We start from the raw sequence: 16,617 nt of genomic DNA, 5'->3' as shown, positions 1-16,617 counted from the left end.
GCTTTCAGTGGGTGAGGAGGACGATGACGATGAGACAGTTGTCTATCACTCAGGTAGTAGTAATTGGAGTAAGGCCGAGGGAGGAGTGCACAGAGGATTCGGAGGAAGAGCAGCAGGACGATGAGGTGACTGACCCCACCTGGTTTGCTACGCCTACTGAGGACAGGTCTTCAGAGGGGGAGGCAAGTGCAGCAGCAGGGCAGGTTGGAAGAGGCAGTGCGGTGGCCAGGGGTAGAGGCAGGGCCAGACCGAATAATCCACCAACTGTTTCCCAAAGCGCCCCCTCGCGCCATGCCACCCTGCAGAGGCCGAGGTGCTCAAAGGTCTGGCAGTTTTTCACTGAGAGTGCAGATGACCGACGAACAGTGGTGTGCAACCTTTGTCGCGCCAAGATCAGCTGGGGAGCCACCACCACCAGCCTCACCACCACCAGCATGCGCAGACATATGATGGCCAAGCACCCCACAAGGTGGGATGAAGGCTGTTCACCACCTCCAGTTTGCACTGCTGCCTCTCCCCCTGTGCCCCAACCTGCCACTGAGATCCAACCCCCCTCTCAGGACACAGGCACTACTGTCTCCTGGCCTGCACCCACACCCTCACCTCCGCTGTGCTCGGCCCCATCCACCAATGTCTCTCAGCGCACCGTCTAGCCGTCGCTAGCGCAAGTGTTGGAGCGCAAGCGCAAGTACGCCGCCACGCACCCGCACGCTCAAGCGTTAAACGTGCACATAGCGAAATTTATCAGCCTGGAGATGCTGCCGTATAGGGTTGTGGAAACGGAGGCTTTCAAAGGTATGATAGCGGCGGCGGCCCCGCGCTACTCAGTTCCCAGTCGCCACTACTTTTCCCGATGTGCCGTCCCAGCCCTGCACGACCACGTCTCCCGCAACATTGTACGCGCCCTCACCAACGTGGTTACTGCCAAGGTCCACTTAACAACGGACACGTGGACAAGCACAGGCGGGCAGGGCCACAATATCTCCCTGACGGCACATTGGGTGAATTTAGTGGAGGCTGCGACCGAGTCAGAGCCTGGGACCACTCACGTCCTACCCACCCCCAGAATTGCGGGCCCCAGCTTGGTGGTGGTATCTGCGGCGGTGTATGCTTCCTCCACTAAACCACCCTCCTCCTCCTACGCAACCTCTGTCTCGCAATCAAGATGTGTCAGCAGCAGCACGTCGCCAGCAGTCGTTGTCGCGCGGCACGGCAGCACAGCGGTGGGCAAGCGTCAGCAGGCCGTGCTGAAACTACTCAGTTTAGGAGTGAAGAGGCACATGGCCCACGAACTGCTGCAGGGTCTGACAGAGCAGACCGACCGCTGGCTTGCGCCACTGAGCCTCCAACCGGGCATGGTCGTGTGTGACAACGGCCGTAACCTGGTGGCGGCTCTGCAGCTCGGCAGCCTCACGCACGTGCCATGCCTGGCCCACGTCTTTAATTTGGTGGTTCAGCGCTTTCTGAAAAGCTACCCACGCTTGTCAGACCTGCTCGGAAAGGTGCGCCGGCTCTGCGCACATTTCCGCAAGTCCCACACGGAGGCTGCCACCCTGCACACCCTGAAAAATCGGTTTCATCTGCCAGTGCACCGACTGCTGTGCGACGTGCCCACACGGTGGAACTTTACGCTCCACATGTTGGCCAGGCTCTATGAGCAGCGTAGAGCTATAGTGGAATACCAACTCCAACATGGGCGGCGCAGTGGGAGTCAGCCTCCTCAATTCTTTATAGAAGAGTGGGCCTGGTTGGCAGACATCTGCCAGGTCCTTGGAAACTTTGAGGAGTCTACCCAGATGGTGAGCGGCGATGCTGCAATCATTAGCGTCACCATTCCTCTGCTATGCCTCTTGAGAAGTTCCCTGCAAGGCATAAAGGCAGACGCTTTGCGCTCGGAAACAGAGGCGGGGGAAGACAGTATGGCGCTGGATAGTCAGAGCACCCTCCTGTCTATATCTCAGCGCATTGAGGAGGAGGAGGAGCATGAGGAGGATGAGGAGGAGGGGGAAGAGACAGCTTGGCCCACTGCTGAGGGTACCAATGCTGCTTGCCTGTCATCCTTTCAGCGTGTATGGCCTGAGGAGGAGGAGGAGGATCCTGAAAGTGATCTTCCTAGTGAGGACAGCCATGTGTTGCGTACAGGTACCCTGGCACACATGGCTGACTTCATGTTAGGATGCCTTTCTCGTGACCCTCGCGTTACACGCATTCTGGCCACTACGGATTACTGGGTGTACACACTGCTCGACTCACGGTATAAGGAGAACCTTTCCACTCTCATACCCGAAGAGGAAAGGGGTTCGAGAGTGATGCTACTCTCCACAGGGAGTTGTAACTGCATGTGTCCACTTCTAAAGAACCCCAGTCTGACTGGGCCATGCAGTGGGGGCCGAAGCCCACCTGCATTAAACATGACATTACCTCAGCTGTGATGGGCAATGCAATGGGATATATTTATGTACCGCCGGTGACTTCCTGGCACCCACCCATGCTGTGGGTCCACACGGACTTCACAATAGGGAGTTGTACCTGCCTGTGTCTATGAATTAAAAACCTCGGTCAGGTTGGGGCATGTAGTGTGGGCCGAAGCCCACCTGCATTTAATCGGACGTTACCTCAGCTGTGATGGGCACTGCAATGGGATACATTTATGTACAGCCGGTGGGTTCCAGGGAGCCACCCATGCTGTGGGTGCACGCGGAATTCCCATTGCGGAGTTGTACCTGCCTGTGACTATATATAAAAAAACGCGGTCTGACTGGGGCATGCAGACACCTTGACAGAATGAATAGTGTGTGGCACATAGGTTCCCCATTGCTATGCCCACGTGTGCAGCTCCTGATGGCGGTGGCACAGGATTATAATTCTCATTGCTTCTGTACAGCATTGTGGGCTATCGCCCCTTTTAAAGAGGGTCGCTGCCTAGCCGTGCCAACCCTCTGCAGTGTGTGCCTGCGGTTCCTCCTCATGGCAGACGCACTTATAAATAGACATGAGGGTGGTGTGGCAGGAGTGCAGCTGAAGGCTGCGCAGGGACAGTTTGGTGTGCGCTGTGGACACTGGGTCGAGCGGGGGGGGGGGGGGGGTTGGGCAGCATGTAACCCAGGAGAAGTGGCAGCGGAGTGTCATGCAGGCAGTGATTCAGCTTTGTTGGAGGTAGTGTGGTGCTTAGCTAAGGTATGCATTGCTAATGAGGGCTTTTCAGAAGTAAAAATTGTTGGGAGGGGGGGGCACTCTTGCCGCTATTGTGGCTTAATAGTGGGACCTGGGAACTTGAGATGCAGCCCAACATGTAGCCCCTCGCCTGCCCTATCCGTTGCTGTGTCGTTCCCATCACTTTCTTGAATTGCCCAGATTTTCACAAATGGAAACCTTAGCGAGCATCGGCGATATACAAAAATGCTCGAGTCGCCCATTGACTTCAATGGGGTTCGTTACTCGAAACAAACCCTCGAGCATCGCGATAATGTCGTCCCGAGTAACGAGCACCCGAGCATTTTGGTGCTCGCTCATCTCTACTAATTATACATCCTCACAATACAGTTGTACTGTATATCACAATGATTATGAAGATTCTCATTGACTTATGTAATAACCTTCCATGTGCTCAACATATTTTTTTGTACCCCATTGTCGTCCTATTTCATTCCTATTACTTTAAGGGGAATATACGATGAAGTTTTAGAAATGTTTTCCTTATGGACGACACAACCCTGAATCCTCAGAATGTATATAACATACCAAATAAAAGAGTTTCAGCCCCATCCAGAGGCGGCTGGAGACAATGTAACAAGAGCAGCTGCTAGAACAAAACTGCAGCCTGAATTGATAGATATGTTATTTTTTATTTATTTCCATCACCTACATGTCAGCGGTATTAATCTTTTGGAGATGAATACCACAGTGATTAATAGCAGCTCGTTTGTTGCTTTTCACCTGTGAAATAAGGAGGTCACGTTTCAGATCACTTTGTGGATACCTGACAGAACAACAATTGCTGTGATACTGTACCTTCGGGACTGATTTATGGAGCATTTATGAATCTCTACTGTCGTTACTTGAACAATCTAAGGGTTTGAAATTGTAGGTTGAGACCCTCTCATTTATCAACCAATAAGCTTTACTAATACACCGAATTAAATGAGTTCTGGTACCCTTGAAAATTCCAATATTATGGGAAAGACATTAACTTTTAGCTTACTGTAAATCACACAAAGAAGAAAAGATGAATCAAAATACCCAGCATTTAGAAACTTTCCAAAACCTCAAAAGGTTCTGTTCACAAATGTCCTAATTATTTTTTTCGGCAGGTTTCTTCTGCCATTAAAGGTGGATAGAAAACTTGACCCAACCAGCACATTTGAGATCTCTCCCATCATCTACTTCTAGAGGAAAGAAGGTTTCTACTCTGACATAAAAGGGGGTTCTTTACTGTAAGAGCAGTGAGAGTATGGAACTCTCTGCCTGAGGATGGGGTGAAGGCAAACTCACTAAAAGAGTTCAAGAGAGACCTGGGCGTCTTTCTTGAGCGTTACAATATGACATATTATAGTTACTAATTACTTTAGAAGCGTTGGTGATCCGGGAATTATTCCGACTGCCAAACTTGGAATCAGGAAGGATCTTTTTTTCCTTAAATGAGGAATGTTGGCTTCTACATTATTGGGGTTTTTATCCTTCTTCTGCATCAACATTGTAGGGGGCAATAGGCTGAAGTAGATGGACATATGTCTTTTTTCAGCCTAACATACTATGCTACTACGTTACTATGACTACGGGAACCCTACCAATCACAAGAACAGTGGTCCTAAAAGTCCCCAAATAAATGAAGTAGTAGTGAAGGCTGTACACAATATTTCATGTGTAGTATGACAAGGGATTTGTAAACACTGTTCTTACCATGTGCCCCTGGACCTCTTTTGATGCACCCCATGATCATATTTGCTTTGGCAGCAGTTGCTTATCAGAGTCGCATAGTTATTCATTGTCCTTTGGATAGGGGATAACATTATTTTATGAACCCACCCCTTTAAGTCCAGGTGTAAGGAAGACGAGTTTAGGTTCTTTGAACATTTGGCTGACTTTTCATTGGGTAGAAACTGCTCTTTCTTCCCAGATGATTCATACCTAAATAGAAGGGTCTGCTGTACTGAAGGAGAGGATTCTAGTAGGAGTGGGGGAGTACTTAAAGTGGTGATGAGGAGGGAGACAAAGGCAAAAATAAATGAGTAGAAAGGTTAGAGAGAGGACAGACTCCATAAAAGGATAGAGATGTACGATACACTGGGCAAAGATTATGGCAGTGGATAAAGGGGATCCTTGTGTTAAAAATCAACATTGAAGAAAAATATGATCAAAATATTTCAAGAAATCACATCCACTAGCAAGGTTGAGGCCTTGGTACTGAAGAAACACATTGATGTAGTTGGTATGGCTGGACTTCTCACATGATTGAGCTGTCAATATTCAGATGGGGCAAATAGGAATGGAGTATAGTGGATAAAGATTGAAATGATGTTGAAACCTTGTGGGTGCAATTACAAAGGAAGATAAAAAAAATAAAAAAGTAATTTCTGGTGTAATCTATAGACACTTGCGGTTGGGAGATACACGAAGAATCCTGAAAGGTTCGAAAGCTTGCAACAACATCATGTTTTTTCCTAGCCATTAAAAGGCATCATATCTACAAGATTACTTGGTTTTTCTTGCTGAGAACAATCACATTTTGCTCTTCTGGCTAACAGAGTACTAAACGTCTTTCATTATAGCTAAAATAGGTTATGCCAATGCTATTAATGCATCAATTAAATGGGTTTTCCAGTATTCTAATATTGATGACCTTTCAAAATCAAAATCAAAAATCAAATCATGGTATTTGTATAGCGCCAACTTATTCCGCAGCGCTTTCAGGTAATTATTACTTATTACCCCCCACCAAGCTGGGTTCTCATTTTACCGACCTCGGAAGGATGGAAGGCTGAGTCAACCTTGAGCCGGCTACCTGATTCACGCGGGGATCGAACTTGCAACCTTCAGGTCGTAGGCGAGAGCTTACACTCTGCACCACACGAGGCTCATATACCTTTCTTAATGATAGATCATAAATAGGAAATGGACAGATCCCCAATCCCCCCACTGATCTGCTGATGTGGAGAAGCTGCAGTCCACCAGAAGAAGCACAACTCCATCTACTGTGCAGTGACCCGGAATAGTATAGCAGCTGTCTCCCATTAAAGTGAATGGGAAAGAGCTGCAGTACCATTCTGGACCACACCACAAGAGATGGAGTTTTACTTCTTCTAGTGCGCCATATTTCCTTCACATCGGGGAGTCAGGCCCCTTAGAAGTTGTGTTCAGTTGATTCAGTTACATCTCCTACAATTTTGATAATATGACACATAAAGCATGTCACCAAGGTCATACTTGCAAGTTAAATAATATGATTGCTTTATGTCATGTTCATGTACTGTACTTCACACGCACTTAGTTCTCTTTTTAGAACTAAGAACTTATCAGGTTCTCCCTGACAGTAGAAAGAAAGCAAGTAGCCAAAGGACAGATTGTTCCTGTAGAAAGACAATGTTTGACCTGGATACAAGAAGACGTAGACTGTGGCCAACTCTGTACCTGAATATAAAGAATAGTTGAAGCCCACACACACTCTACCTTCTCCCTCCTCTTTCTTTTGATTGCTCCCAGTAGATAAGAAAGCCTGTGCTAACAGACGGCTCAGTTCATGCAAGTCTGAAAGCTTATAGACGAGAAGGCAGGAAAAAGTTACCTCACACTGAATTAGTATGCAGCATATTGTAAATCTCCTTATAGACTGTGAATTATAAAAAGGACATTACCTTTGTAGAACTCAGCATCCGGCAGAAAGCAGCAACGAAGATAAATCTAAAAATCACATTTCCTTATTTAACGCTAAGATTCTGATCTAAAAGTTTTTTTACTTAAAGGGAACCTGCGACCTGTCAAAAGCACCAAAAACTAACTTATGGTGCTGTTAGGAAATGTGATAGAGAGCCGGGTGCTATATTTTTCATACTCACCCATTTTCTGGTTCCCACAGTGCCCACTGCTGGATGAAATCAGGCTCTTTTTAGAGTCCTGTGCATGCGCTCTCTGATGTCAGTCTATGGGATAGTATGGCTCATCTGTGCTAAGGAGGTGTGCATTGGGACATGTTAGTTGAAGCACCAACATTGCATTTGGCTGCAATCTGCATAACTTTGCACCTCCTATTTTGGCAGAACAATTCTTGACATCCTCCTCTGAGCCGTTTTATTGACAAGTTATTAAGATCTACGGGGTACCCTTTTGCTAGATATTTTATCTAGATCACACCATCCAAGGTCGGCAGTAGAAATGAGCGAGCATACTCGCTAAGGGCAATTGCTCGATCGAGCATTGCCCTTAGCGAGTACCTGACCGCTCGGGAGCAAAGATTCGGCTGCCGGCAGCGGACGGGGAGCAGCGGGGGAGAGCGGGGAGGAACGGGGGGAGGGGAGAGATCTCTCTCTTCTTCTCTCTCCCCCCCCCCCCCCGCTCACCCCTGCTGACTACTGCAACTTACCCCTGTCACCAGCGCCGGCACGCGAACCTTGTCTCCAAAGCGGGGAGATACTCGCTAAGGACAATGCTCGATCGAGTAATTGTACTCGATTGAGTAATTGTAATTGTACTGTAGCAAGTATGCTCGGTCATCTCTAGTCGGCAGTTTTTGAAATACTGACCCTGGTGAGTCTAGCACGAGTGATTGTGCCTCATTTGAAGCTGCTCAAATCTCTCAATTTTCTCATTTCTCACACTGAAACTGTATGCTACAATCTAACAAAATGGTAACATAGTATGTTAGGCTGAAAAAAGACATATGTCCATTGGGATTTCCTCTGATAAGCTAATCATTCAGCCTCAAAACAGTGCAGCGGGCTGAACATCGTCATTGTTAGTAGGGCAATGGAAGTGTAATAGCTGGCTTCACTGCAATTGAAGTCAATGTGAATGCTGCCTTCTATTACACTTCTGGCTCCTCATTGCAGTCAAGATTGATTTCAATGGGAGTGAAGCCAGCTATAACACTTCCTCCCCTGACTACTTATGACACCGTCCAGTCCGCTGCACTGACTGTGGGAAGAGCGATAAACTAATCTGTGGAAATCCTGAAAGGCAAGCCCCTGCTGATTAACTACTAAGATATATCTTGAGCACAGGTCATCAGTAGTTAAAGGGGGATTCTGAGACTTGATCTTATTCTATTGATGAATGAGAGGCCTTCAGAAAGCCTCAGGGTGCCATAGCAACTAAACGGCATCCTGTGATCTCATCGTGGGGGCCATTCTGCAAAACGGATTGGGAGATTTAAATACCACTGTCAGAACTGGCAGTGGCATTTACAGGGTTAACAGCTGCAATCACCATTCATGCTGCAGACACTCTCATTATATGTAGCATGATTGACTCCCAATGCCCCTTCCATTCAAACCCAAACCACACAGGACATAACTGTGTCATTAAGGAATTATGGAGCAGCATCTGGTGTTTCCTCTATGCACTGTGTACGGAACAGAACATAACATGGAATTCCTCCCTCTAGTTCTGAGAGAATTCAAAATTTGAGATCCAACCAGCAGAGGTTGGAGATAAATGCAGAGATTCAAGTCATATAATGACCATAAATAGTACACATAGCAGCTTATTTGGAAAGGCCATCTGAAAGGTTAGGTATAATTTACACTCATCCATATAACCCTCACACCACATTCTGAGAAGGAACCCAAATAATACCACCATAACAAGCATGTAACAGAAATATCTAAAAGACCGGAGCATTTGTAAATTATTCCAATCGTTAAAATATGTTTTGCATGATCTAACAGAAAAATGTACTGTAATAATGTAGAATGGGCACCTGAGGAAGAGACTAGTCCAGTGTTGAAATGCCATTTTTGGCCATTTTTAGAATGAAACAATCTTTCCATCTAGTATTTTTCTTCCATCTGGAGAATCTTCAGGAAGCTAACAAGAGTTGTCTTATGCTTCCCCTTGGGCAGCATACATTTATGGTTTCCCAGGAACAACATGGAAAGACCACTAATGCTGAGAACAAAGACTTGAAGCCCTCACATCTTGGTTAAAGTGACTAACAAGAGCAGTCTCGACAAGCTGCACAGTTCCACCAGATGAAAGCGCGTCCAGCCATTCTCCATGCTTTTATCTTCTTGATGCGTATTAAATTTGGAATTCACTACAGTTTGAGCTGTGGTGCTGGCGAAAGCTGCTGCGTATGCCCTAGACAGCGAGAGTAACAAACTCAGCAGTCCTGAATCATATAAGACCCGATATATATCACTGGAGGGGAAGATGGCCAGACTCACATATTTTGGCCATGTAATGCGAGCAGAGTCACTTGAAAAATCTATAATGCTTGGACAGATCAGTGGCAAAAGAAGGACCTGGCTGCCTAAGGACACGATCAGAGGCGTAACTTGAAGCTTCTGGGCCCCAATGCAAAACCTGTAACAGGGCCCCCAACTATAATGCTTTACTCATAGTACTGGACTCCCTATATGGAGAACAGAGGTCTTATGGGCCCCCTAAGGCTCATGGGCCCGGGTGCAACCGCATCCCCTATAGTTACACCCCTGGACACGATGGCTGATATTGGCATGGATATCACACAACTGAAAGAAGCAGCGCAAAACCAAGGGAGAGAGCTCACCCTCAGGGTCATCGATGGTTGTGAATGACTAAATGGCTAACACCACCACCACAATTAACTAGAGCCTCTTCTCTCCTTTTTCCTCCTTCTGTACGGTCTAGTTACTTTTCATGCTGCATAATTAGATGCACTTTTCTAGTACTAGTTGGTCTATATTCATTGTGACATGGGTTCAACAAGGTTCTGGACCTACAACATAGCTTGTCTGGTTTAGCAACTCAAGGGGAAAAAAAACAGGGGAGGAACAAACAGGGGTTGCTCTCCTTAGAATTCATGAGTTCCTAGTGGCTTAAAAAACTAGATGTTGGACAATGGTTTATTTTACTTTTGCTACAAGTCCTGAGATTTGGCATATGAAAGCCTATAATGGTGATAGACAGCATTTTACACTAAACGGTCAACTCATTTATTGTACATTGTTAATATTGCCCCAATATGATAATCGGCATCAGTGTTTGGGAAATATGTGTTAGATTTTTAATATCTTGCAACTAAAAGTCACCCCCATAAATTAAGTTGATGACATCATATCACACTTCTCACTATTAGTTATAATTATAACGTTCCAAAGCATTCCACAACTAGAGAAGACGCGTGATGAAGAATCTTGAAGATACGTAATCTCTTATGAACTTTTCTCACAAATGTTTCTTTTGTTTGTTAGGACAAAATGATCCTGACAGATACATTTTACCTCATCTTTCTGCTAAAATAATATATAATTTTGCACTGCATGAAAACCTGCATCACCAACCATACAATTTTGTACAACATCATAGCAAATTGTACCCAAATAAAATAAATGTTTTGTACATAGCATTTTAGACTAAACTAAAAAAGGGAACTTTGTACTTTGCAAATATTTTATGTAGTTTATGAATGAATGCTGCTGAATATAAAGGAATATTAAACAATGAAACCTTTTATCATTTTGTGCATTAACATGGCACGTCCAACTAGACATTACATTCAAATCAATGTGACTAATAGAAATATTCTTCACACTGTTACATTTCATGGTCTTCCTATATTGGGAACAATGGATGAATATATATATTTTTTTCTATCTCGTTAAATAAAATTACATAAGGACATAACGAGATTAAAATTAAAAATACACATTTTTCCCTTCTTCAAACTAAATGGCAGCGCAGTGAAGGCTAACAACCATGTACAACTGGTATTCGGGTACGTGACATACCGTGCATTACGTTTAAACTACAGGTCAAAGTTGTCAGACATCCGGCCTGTCCCATGAGAGAGAAGACATAACCATGCGGCAGAAGAAAGCAGTCAAGGAGGGCAACAAAGCATCTTTACAGTGATCTACAGAATTACAGAGCTGGTTAGTGATCCCGAACTAATAGTCTCTGACCTGAAGCTGCAGCTCTGCCAGCTGCCATCGCTTTTTAGTCTGCTGACTATTCTGACCGTTGACTCCAAAAACTCACTGCTAAATGCTAAGAAAAAAACCCAGTAAGTGAGCAATGAGTCTACAAACGTGTCAGTAGAATAGTTAAATAAGGGAGATGGAATAATACCTCCACAGTGCCACCTATTGGAAGGCAGCATTCCTTCAAGCCATAGTTAGACTCTTTATACAAGCCTTGTAACAATGACTGGGAATTAAAAGCAAAGCCAGACTCCATGCACAGACAGCTGTTTCAGGGTATTTGCCCATCATTAGTGTACAGTAGGAGTCTTGCTTTGCTAGTGAGAGACCTGGGATGGTGGTCAAAAACGCAATATTTTCTCTAAGCAGATCTACAGTTGTGCCAGTTGTGCCAGTCTTACAGTAGTAGTAAGTAGTAATTTGGTGTCCTCCTCTATATACAAATCCCAGTTTACTGATGTGCGTACATAGATTTGTAGTCCAGCAGCTCAGTCGGCAGCTTGTCTTTCATCTGCACAACTGCTTTCTTATGCCATTCAAATAAAGTGTGATGTTTGAACTTCTGTTATTATTGAAACTTTGTTATTAACTTTTACTGCTAGTACTGATGGCGCTCTACCAAATAAGAAGTGTTGGGGATACATGATAACCCGCCTCTTCACGGCACAACAACCCAGCCCCTCCATGTTTCTATTAGCAACACTATCTGAGAGAAGCATTTCCTTTTGAATACCAGAAAGGAAGATGATAATATATGTGTGTAATATATATATATATATATATATATATATATTACATGACAAGTTGAGTGACGTCATAAATACATTTTATTGCTTGTATGCAAAAACTCCAGCAGTATAAAGTCTACTCACCAGAAATCAATCTCTTAATCTAATCTTCTGCTCTAACCTCTTGTTTCATTTTCTTACCTTTTCAAAGAAATTTAAATCTTGGATTCTGATTAATTGGAAACACGATGCTCCTATGATGACACTGAGCTGCTGTAGCATTGGAGCAAGAAGCGTTGTCATAGGCCACAAACACAAAAGTGACGTACCTGTAATTTTTCCAACAAAAGAGAATATAAATTTAATATCGTTCTCCTTTCAATAGAACAAAATAATCAATCTGCTTTTTCCCATGCCATTTGTTCTGATAGTGCTCCCATTTCTTGTATTTGTTTTTTTTAAATTAAGAATGAATTGTCAGGCAAGGATTGATACATTTGTCTCAGCATTAATAGAGCATTAATTAATAGTTGTCATAGTAATACGAGTTGTGTAAACACAAAGAAATATCTACATGTGACTCTGGAAGGAAATAAAGTAATAGTGACATTTAGAATTTTTGGCTACTATTACAACAGAAGCTGAGCAGCGCAAGAAGTGGATGACTAGATAATCTCCTACTTAGCTCATATAATTGGCCAATCTGCTGGATTATGTAATGCAATCATCATGCCATCATTAGCCACACTGGACAAGAGCTGACCATTTATTCCCCAAAAATCAAGCCATCAGATGAGAGTACCTGCTTCATGTCAGCCTGCATGGCATTGTAATAAGCTTACCATATTTCCAAACATCTCATAATGATCCCCATCATTCCAGGGAAACCACTGTTATATACAGAAGTGATGAAAGGCAAAACAAATTGCATTATTAAGATAGTTTCTGCAATTATCACCATGCATATGGCAAGATTTATCAATGCATGAGCTGATAAGTGCCAACAGCCAACTGTATAATAAATAAACATGGAGTCTCATAAAAAAGTCTTGACCTACATCAACAAATTAAGGTTGTGATTGTTACTTTATCATTTCCTTTCCCTCCTTGGCCAGTTAGCACTTTGCTTTGATTTTGCTTTGGCAAACGAAGATGATTAATTCCAGAGCAAAGCATTGGCACTAACTGGGTGACAAGAAAACGGGATAAAGTCAAGCATAAGAGACTAGGACAGACTAAGAGAAAGGATTGTGCTAACGGCAACTAGGTAGCATCTGAACTGCCCAAACCAGACTTTCAACTCAAGCAAAGCACCCGCCTCGAAAAGGGCAACCCTGCGGCAGGAAAGAATGCATCAGCATTGACGAGTGATGGTGGTGTCGGGGTCAAGACAACTTTACCGATCACTAGCTGCACAGCATATCTGGGCCTTCCTTGGAAGCCATCATTCCTTAGTCTCATAAACCTTCTATTTCCTATCATCCTGGTAGTTATATAATTGAATAGCAGCAAGTTAATGTACAAGCAAGGTATAGCAATTATACATCAGTTTCACAGGTTCAAATGTTGTATTCAACAAATAGTAACCACGCTCCAACATTCTGCTCATCTCCCTAAGTCACATACAACTGCCCCAAACTTTAGTCAATAGCGGCGAGTTGGATGAGAGACTTGTGAAGAAAAGTGTGAACACATTCTCTTTCATAGAAAATAACTGTTACTCATTTCTACCTATAATGCAAATACAGAGATAAGTGTCTTAATTAGGTTTTTCTGCCTCCCCTCCCCTTTTTCATTACACGCCAAAGCTACTTGTAAAGCATTTTCATGCTTCATACGGTCTTTGTTTTTAACTCGGACATGTTGGCTACTCGATAATGAAGAAATTATCATAAGAACCTCATATTTTTAATGGCTGGCATAGACTGAATAAATAATACGAGCAAAATCTTCTGAATGGAAGCAGATCAGCAACTTACAGAAACACAGACATAAAAAGGGCTACCTACATTCATGCATTAATGGGCGCTCACAAATTAAACTAAAATATGTTTCAGGTAATAATTGAGATGAAATCACCATCTGGCCTAAATTAGCCAAAACATTTTAATGGATCAGGCCATGCCTCAGGACTCCAATCCACAACATTTAACGCAATTACGTAATATTTAATTCATTTCTCAGTAGGAATTTAAAGGATGATTAGAGTTCATTTTATTTCTTCTAGGGAGATCTTAATTACCGCTGCAGCCTTGACCATACACGCTGTGTTAATGCCAATATAGACTAAGTCACTTATGTTTCTTAAGACATCTTTCACAGTTCAGAAGACTATGAATCATATTGGCTGCTTGTAGGATTAATGTGACATTGAAATAGTCTTTTTAAATGTGCCCTTCTTAATATTTCAAGGTGTGAATTCTGCCTTAATTGTTTTAGGAGAAGATAAATTGGAGTAATTATTAAAAGAGATAGTAGCCAATATATCACTGCACGCGCATGTTTTTAATCATCCCCATGTTTCTATCATAAGCTGTACAACTCAAGTACAGAACAATGCAAGACACTGAATTTTTTATTCTCCAACATAATACCTATTTTCAACTTTCCATTTTAACAGTTTTTTTGCTGATTTTACAGTAAACGTAAATATAATGTAAGTGTTAACTGACAAATGTATAAAAAGTTTGCAATAAATGAAAGGGACCTTTCCCAGGGAGTGGAATTTGTCAACACGGACAGGTTTGCATCACAATGTTATCCCTGTGGGGCTTGAATTCTGCAGCTGGTAAAATCTGCGCATCTTTACTTCAAAACCGTAAAATTCAATTTCTTAATGGAAAAGCTTTCTTCTCCGGAATTAAGGATGTCTTTCAGAATTGTTGTTGTGTATAGAAATATGTACAGAATACAGCAAAAACTATGGGACGGAGAACTGAGGGAGAACCTTTAAGAGTACATATGATGCAAAGGAGGTTCTTGTTTTTCACTGGGGGGTAATAGGCTGAACTAGATGGTCATGTGTCTTTTTTCAGCCTTACACACCATGCTACTATGTTATTGGAGTGCAATGGCTGACCAACTTAGACTAACCAATGAACTACTGTAAGGCCGGCTGCACAGGGCCGTGACGGGCTCGCGGCGAAGCCCGTCACGGCGCCCCCCAGAGACCCCATACGTACCAGCGGATCCGGCGTTCTTGCTCCCGCATGACGCTTCCCCGCACACCGCCGCCGCGTCATGTGACACGCCGGCCGCATCACATGACACGCCCACCGCGTCACATGACGCGGCCGGCCGTGTCATGTGACGCGCCAGCCACGACATATGACGCCGCGGCGGTAGGCGGGGAAGCATTTTCACGCTATCTTCCGCTGTGCTACAGCGGAAGCTAGCGTGAACGGATGGCTTCCATTAATTGCAATGGAAGCCGGCCGCGCGTACACCCACGGCAAATAGAGCATGCCGCGGGTGAGGACGGGAGATTTCACGGTGCGGAATTCCGCACCGTGAGCATTGTGCTATTAGGTTCAATAGAACCTAACAGCAGCGGGCAACGCAGCGGATTTTTGCCGCGAATTACGCGGAGGAAATCCGTTCGTGGGAAGGAGGCCTAAAAGTAAAAAACAAACATAAATCAATTGGATACCTAACAGCATACGGTATGCAGGACCAAATACTAGTAAATATACAACCTCATTTACCAAGGTGTAACATTATATGCCAGGTTCAGCGGATCAGAAAGGAATGATGAGATGGTTAAAGAAAGATGGAAGAGAGCTGAGTGATAAAATTAGGATAAGAGAGAGGTTACAAAGAGTCTTAGTATGTTTATTAACCATCTTCTAAGACAGTGTGGAAAGTCTCATCATCATGTAGGGAAGCGGGTGGGAGCAGTAATTTATAATGAAGAATGATTACACATCTAACTGCTGCAGCGAGCCAGAGGTAGCTCGAGTGGGTGGTGTCACTTTACACTTAGTCATAGTGGCAGCTACTCTGACAGATATGGTGACTTGCGCAGCAGGCGGTTGGTAAGAGTCTCTGCGTAGTTTAGGTACTGACTGCTGATATCTGTATGTGACGCCAATGCCTTTATATGAGAAAAACCTTACTTATGGTAATGAAATTGCGAGACCAGTGCAATTGGATGCCAGTAAACTGAAGTCATGCAGTTTACTATGTAATGTCAGGTCATAGAGACAGTTCACTCTTGTGGATTTGGGAGCAATGATAACAACAGTTACATTTGTATCCACATTGACATTGTCAGATTTCTTACTTCTCTCAGAGTGAAGGTTATTTTGATACAATAAAGATTTTCCCTTCACTTTGTCTGGGGCTGTCAGCGGCAGGCTTAAAGGGCTCGTGCAGGGTAGAATACATTCCACTGTTAGTTAACTGCGCAAGAAGAGGCAACACTCACTAGTATGATGACCTCTCTTACTAACTGACTCCGATTTCCTTACTCAAGATGTTAGAGAAACTCCACTACTCTCTGTCCTTCCTCCCTTCATCTTCTCTGATGACTCACTCACTGTCTCACCACACTATATCCGTCTCATGCTCGTCATTGCATCTGCCCTCTTTTGCTCCCAAACTCCAACTCCAACTGACAGCATACGAACACTTAAAATTAACTTTGCCATGCAGGCTCTGGTGTTGCTAAGCAAATAAAGCACTAATCCTTAAGCTGCAACTAAAGCACCAATCAGTAAGCTGTAACTAAACCACCAATCAGTAAGCTGTAACTAAACCACCAATCAGTAAGCTGT

Source organism: Eleutherodactylus coqui, chromosome 2 (assembly GCF_035609145.1).
Source record: "Eleutherodactylus coqui strain aEleCoq1 chromosome 2, aEleCoq1.hap1, whole genome shotgun sequence".
Taxonomy (NCBI): Eukaryota; Metazoa; Chordata; class Amphibia; order Anura; family Eleutherodactylidae; genus Eleutherodactylus; species Eleutherodactylus coqui.
The sequence above is the reverse complement of the archived record's forward strand: the minus strand, read 5'-3'. Positions refer to the sequence as shown.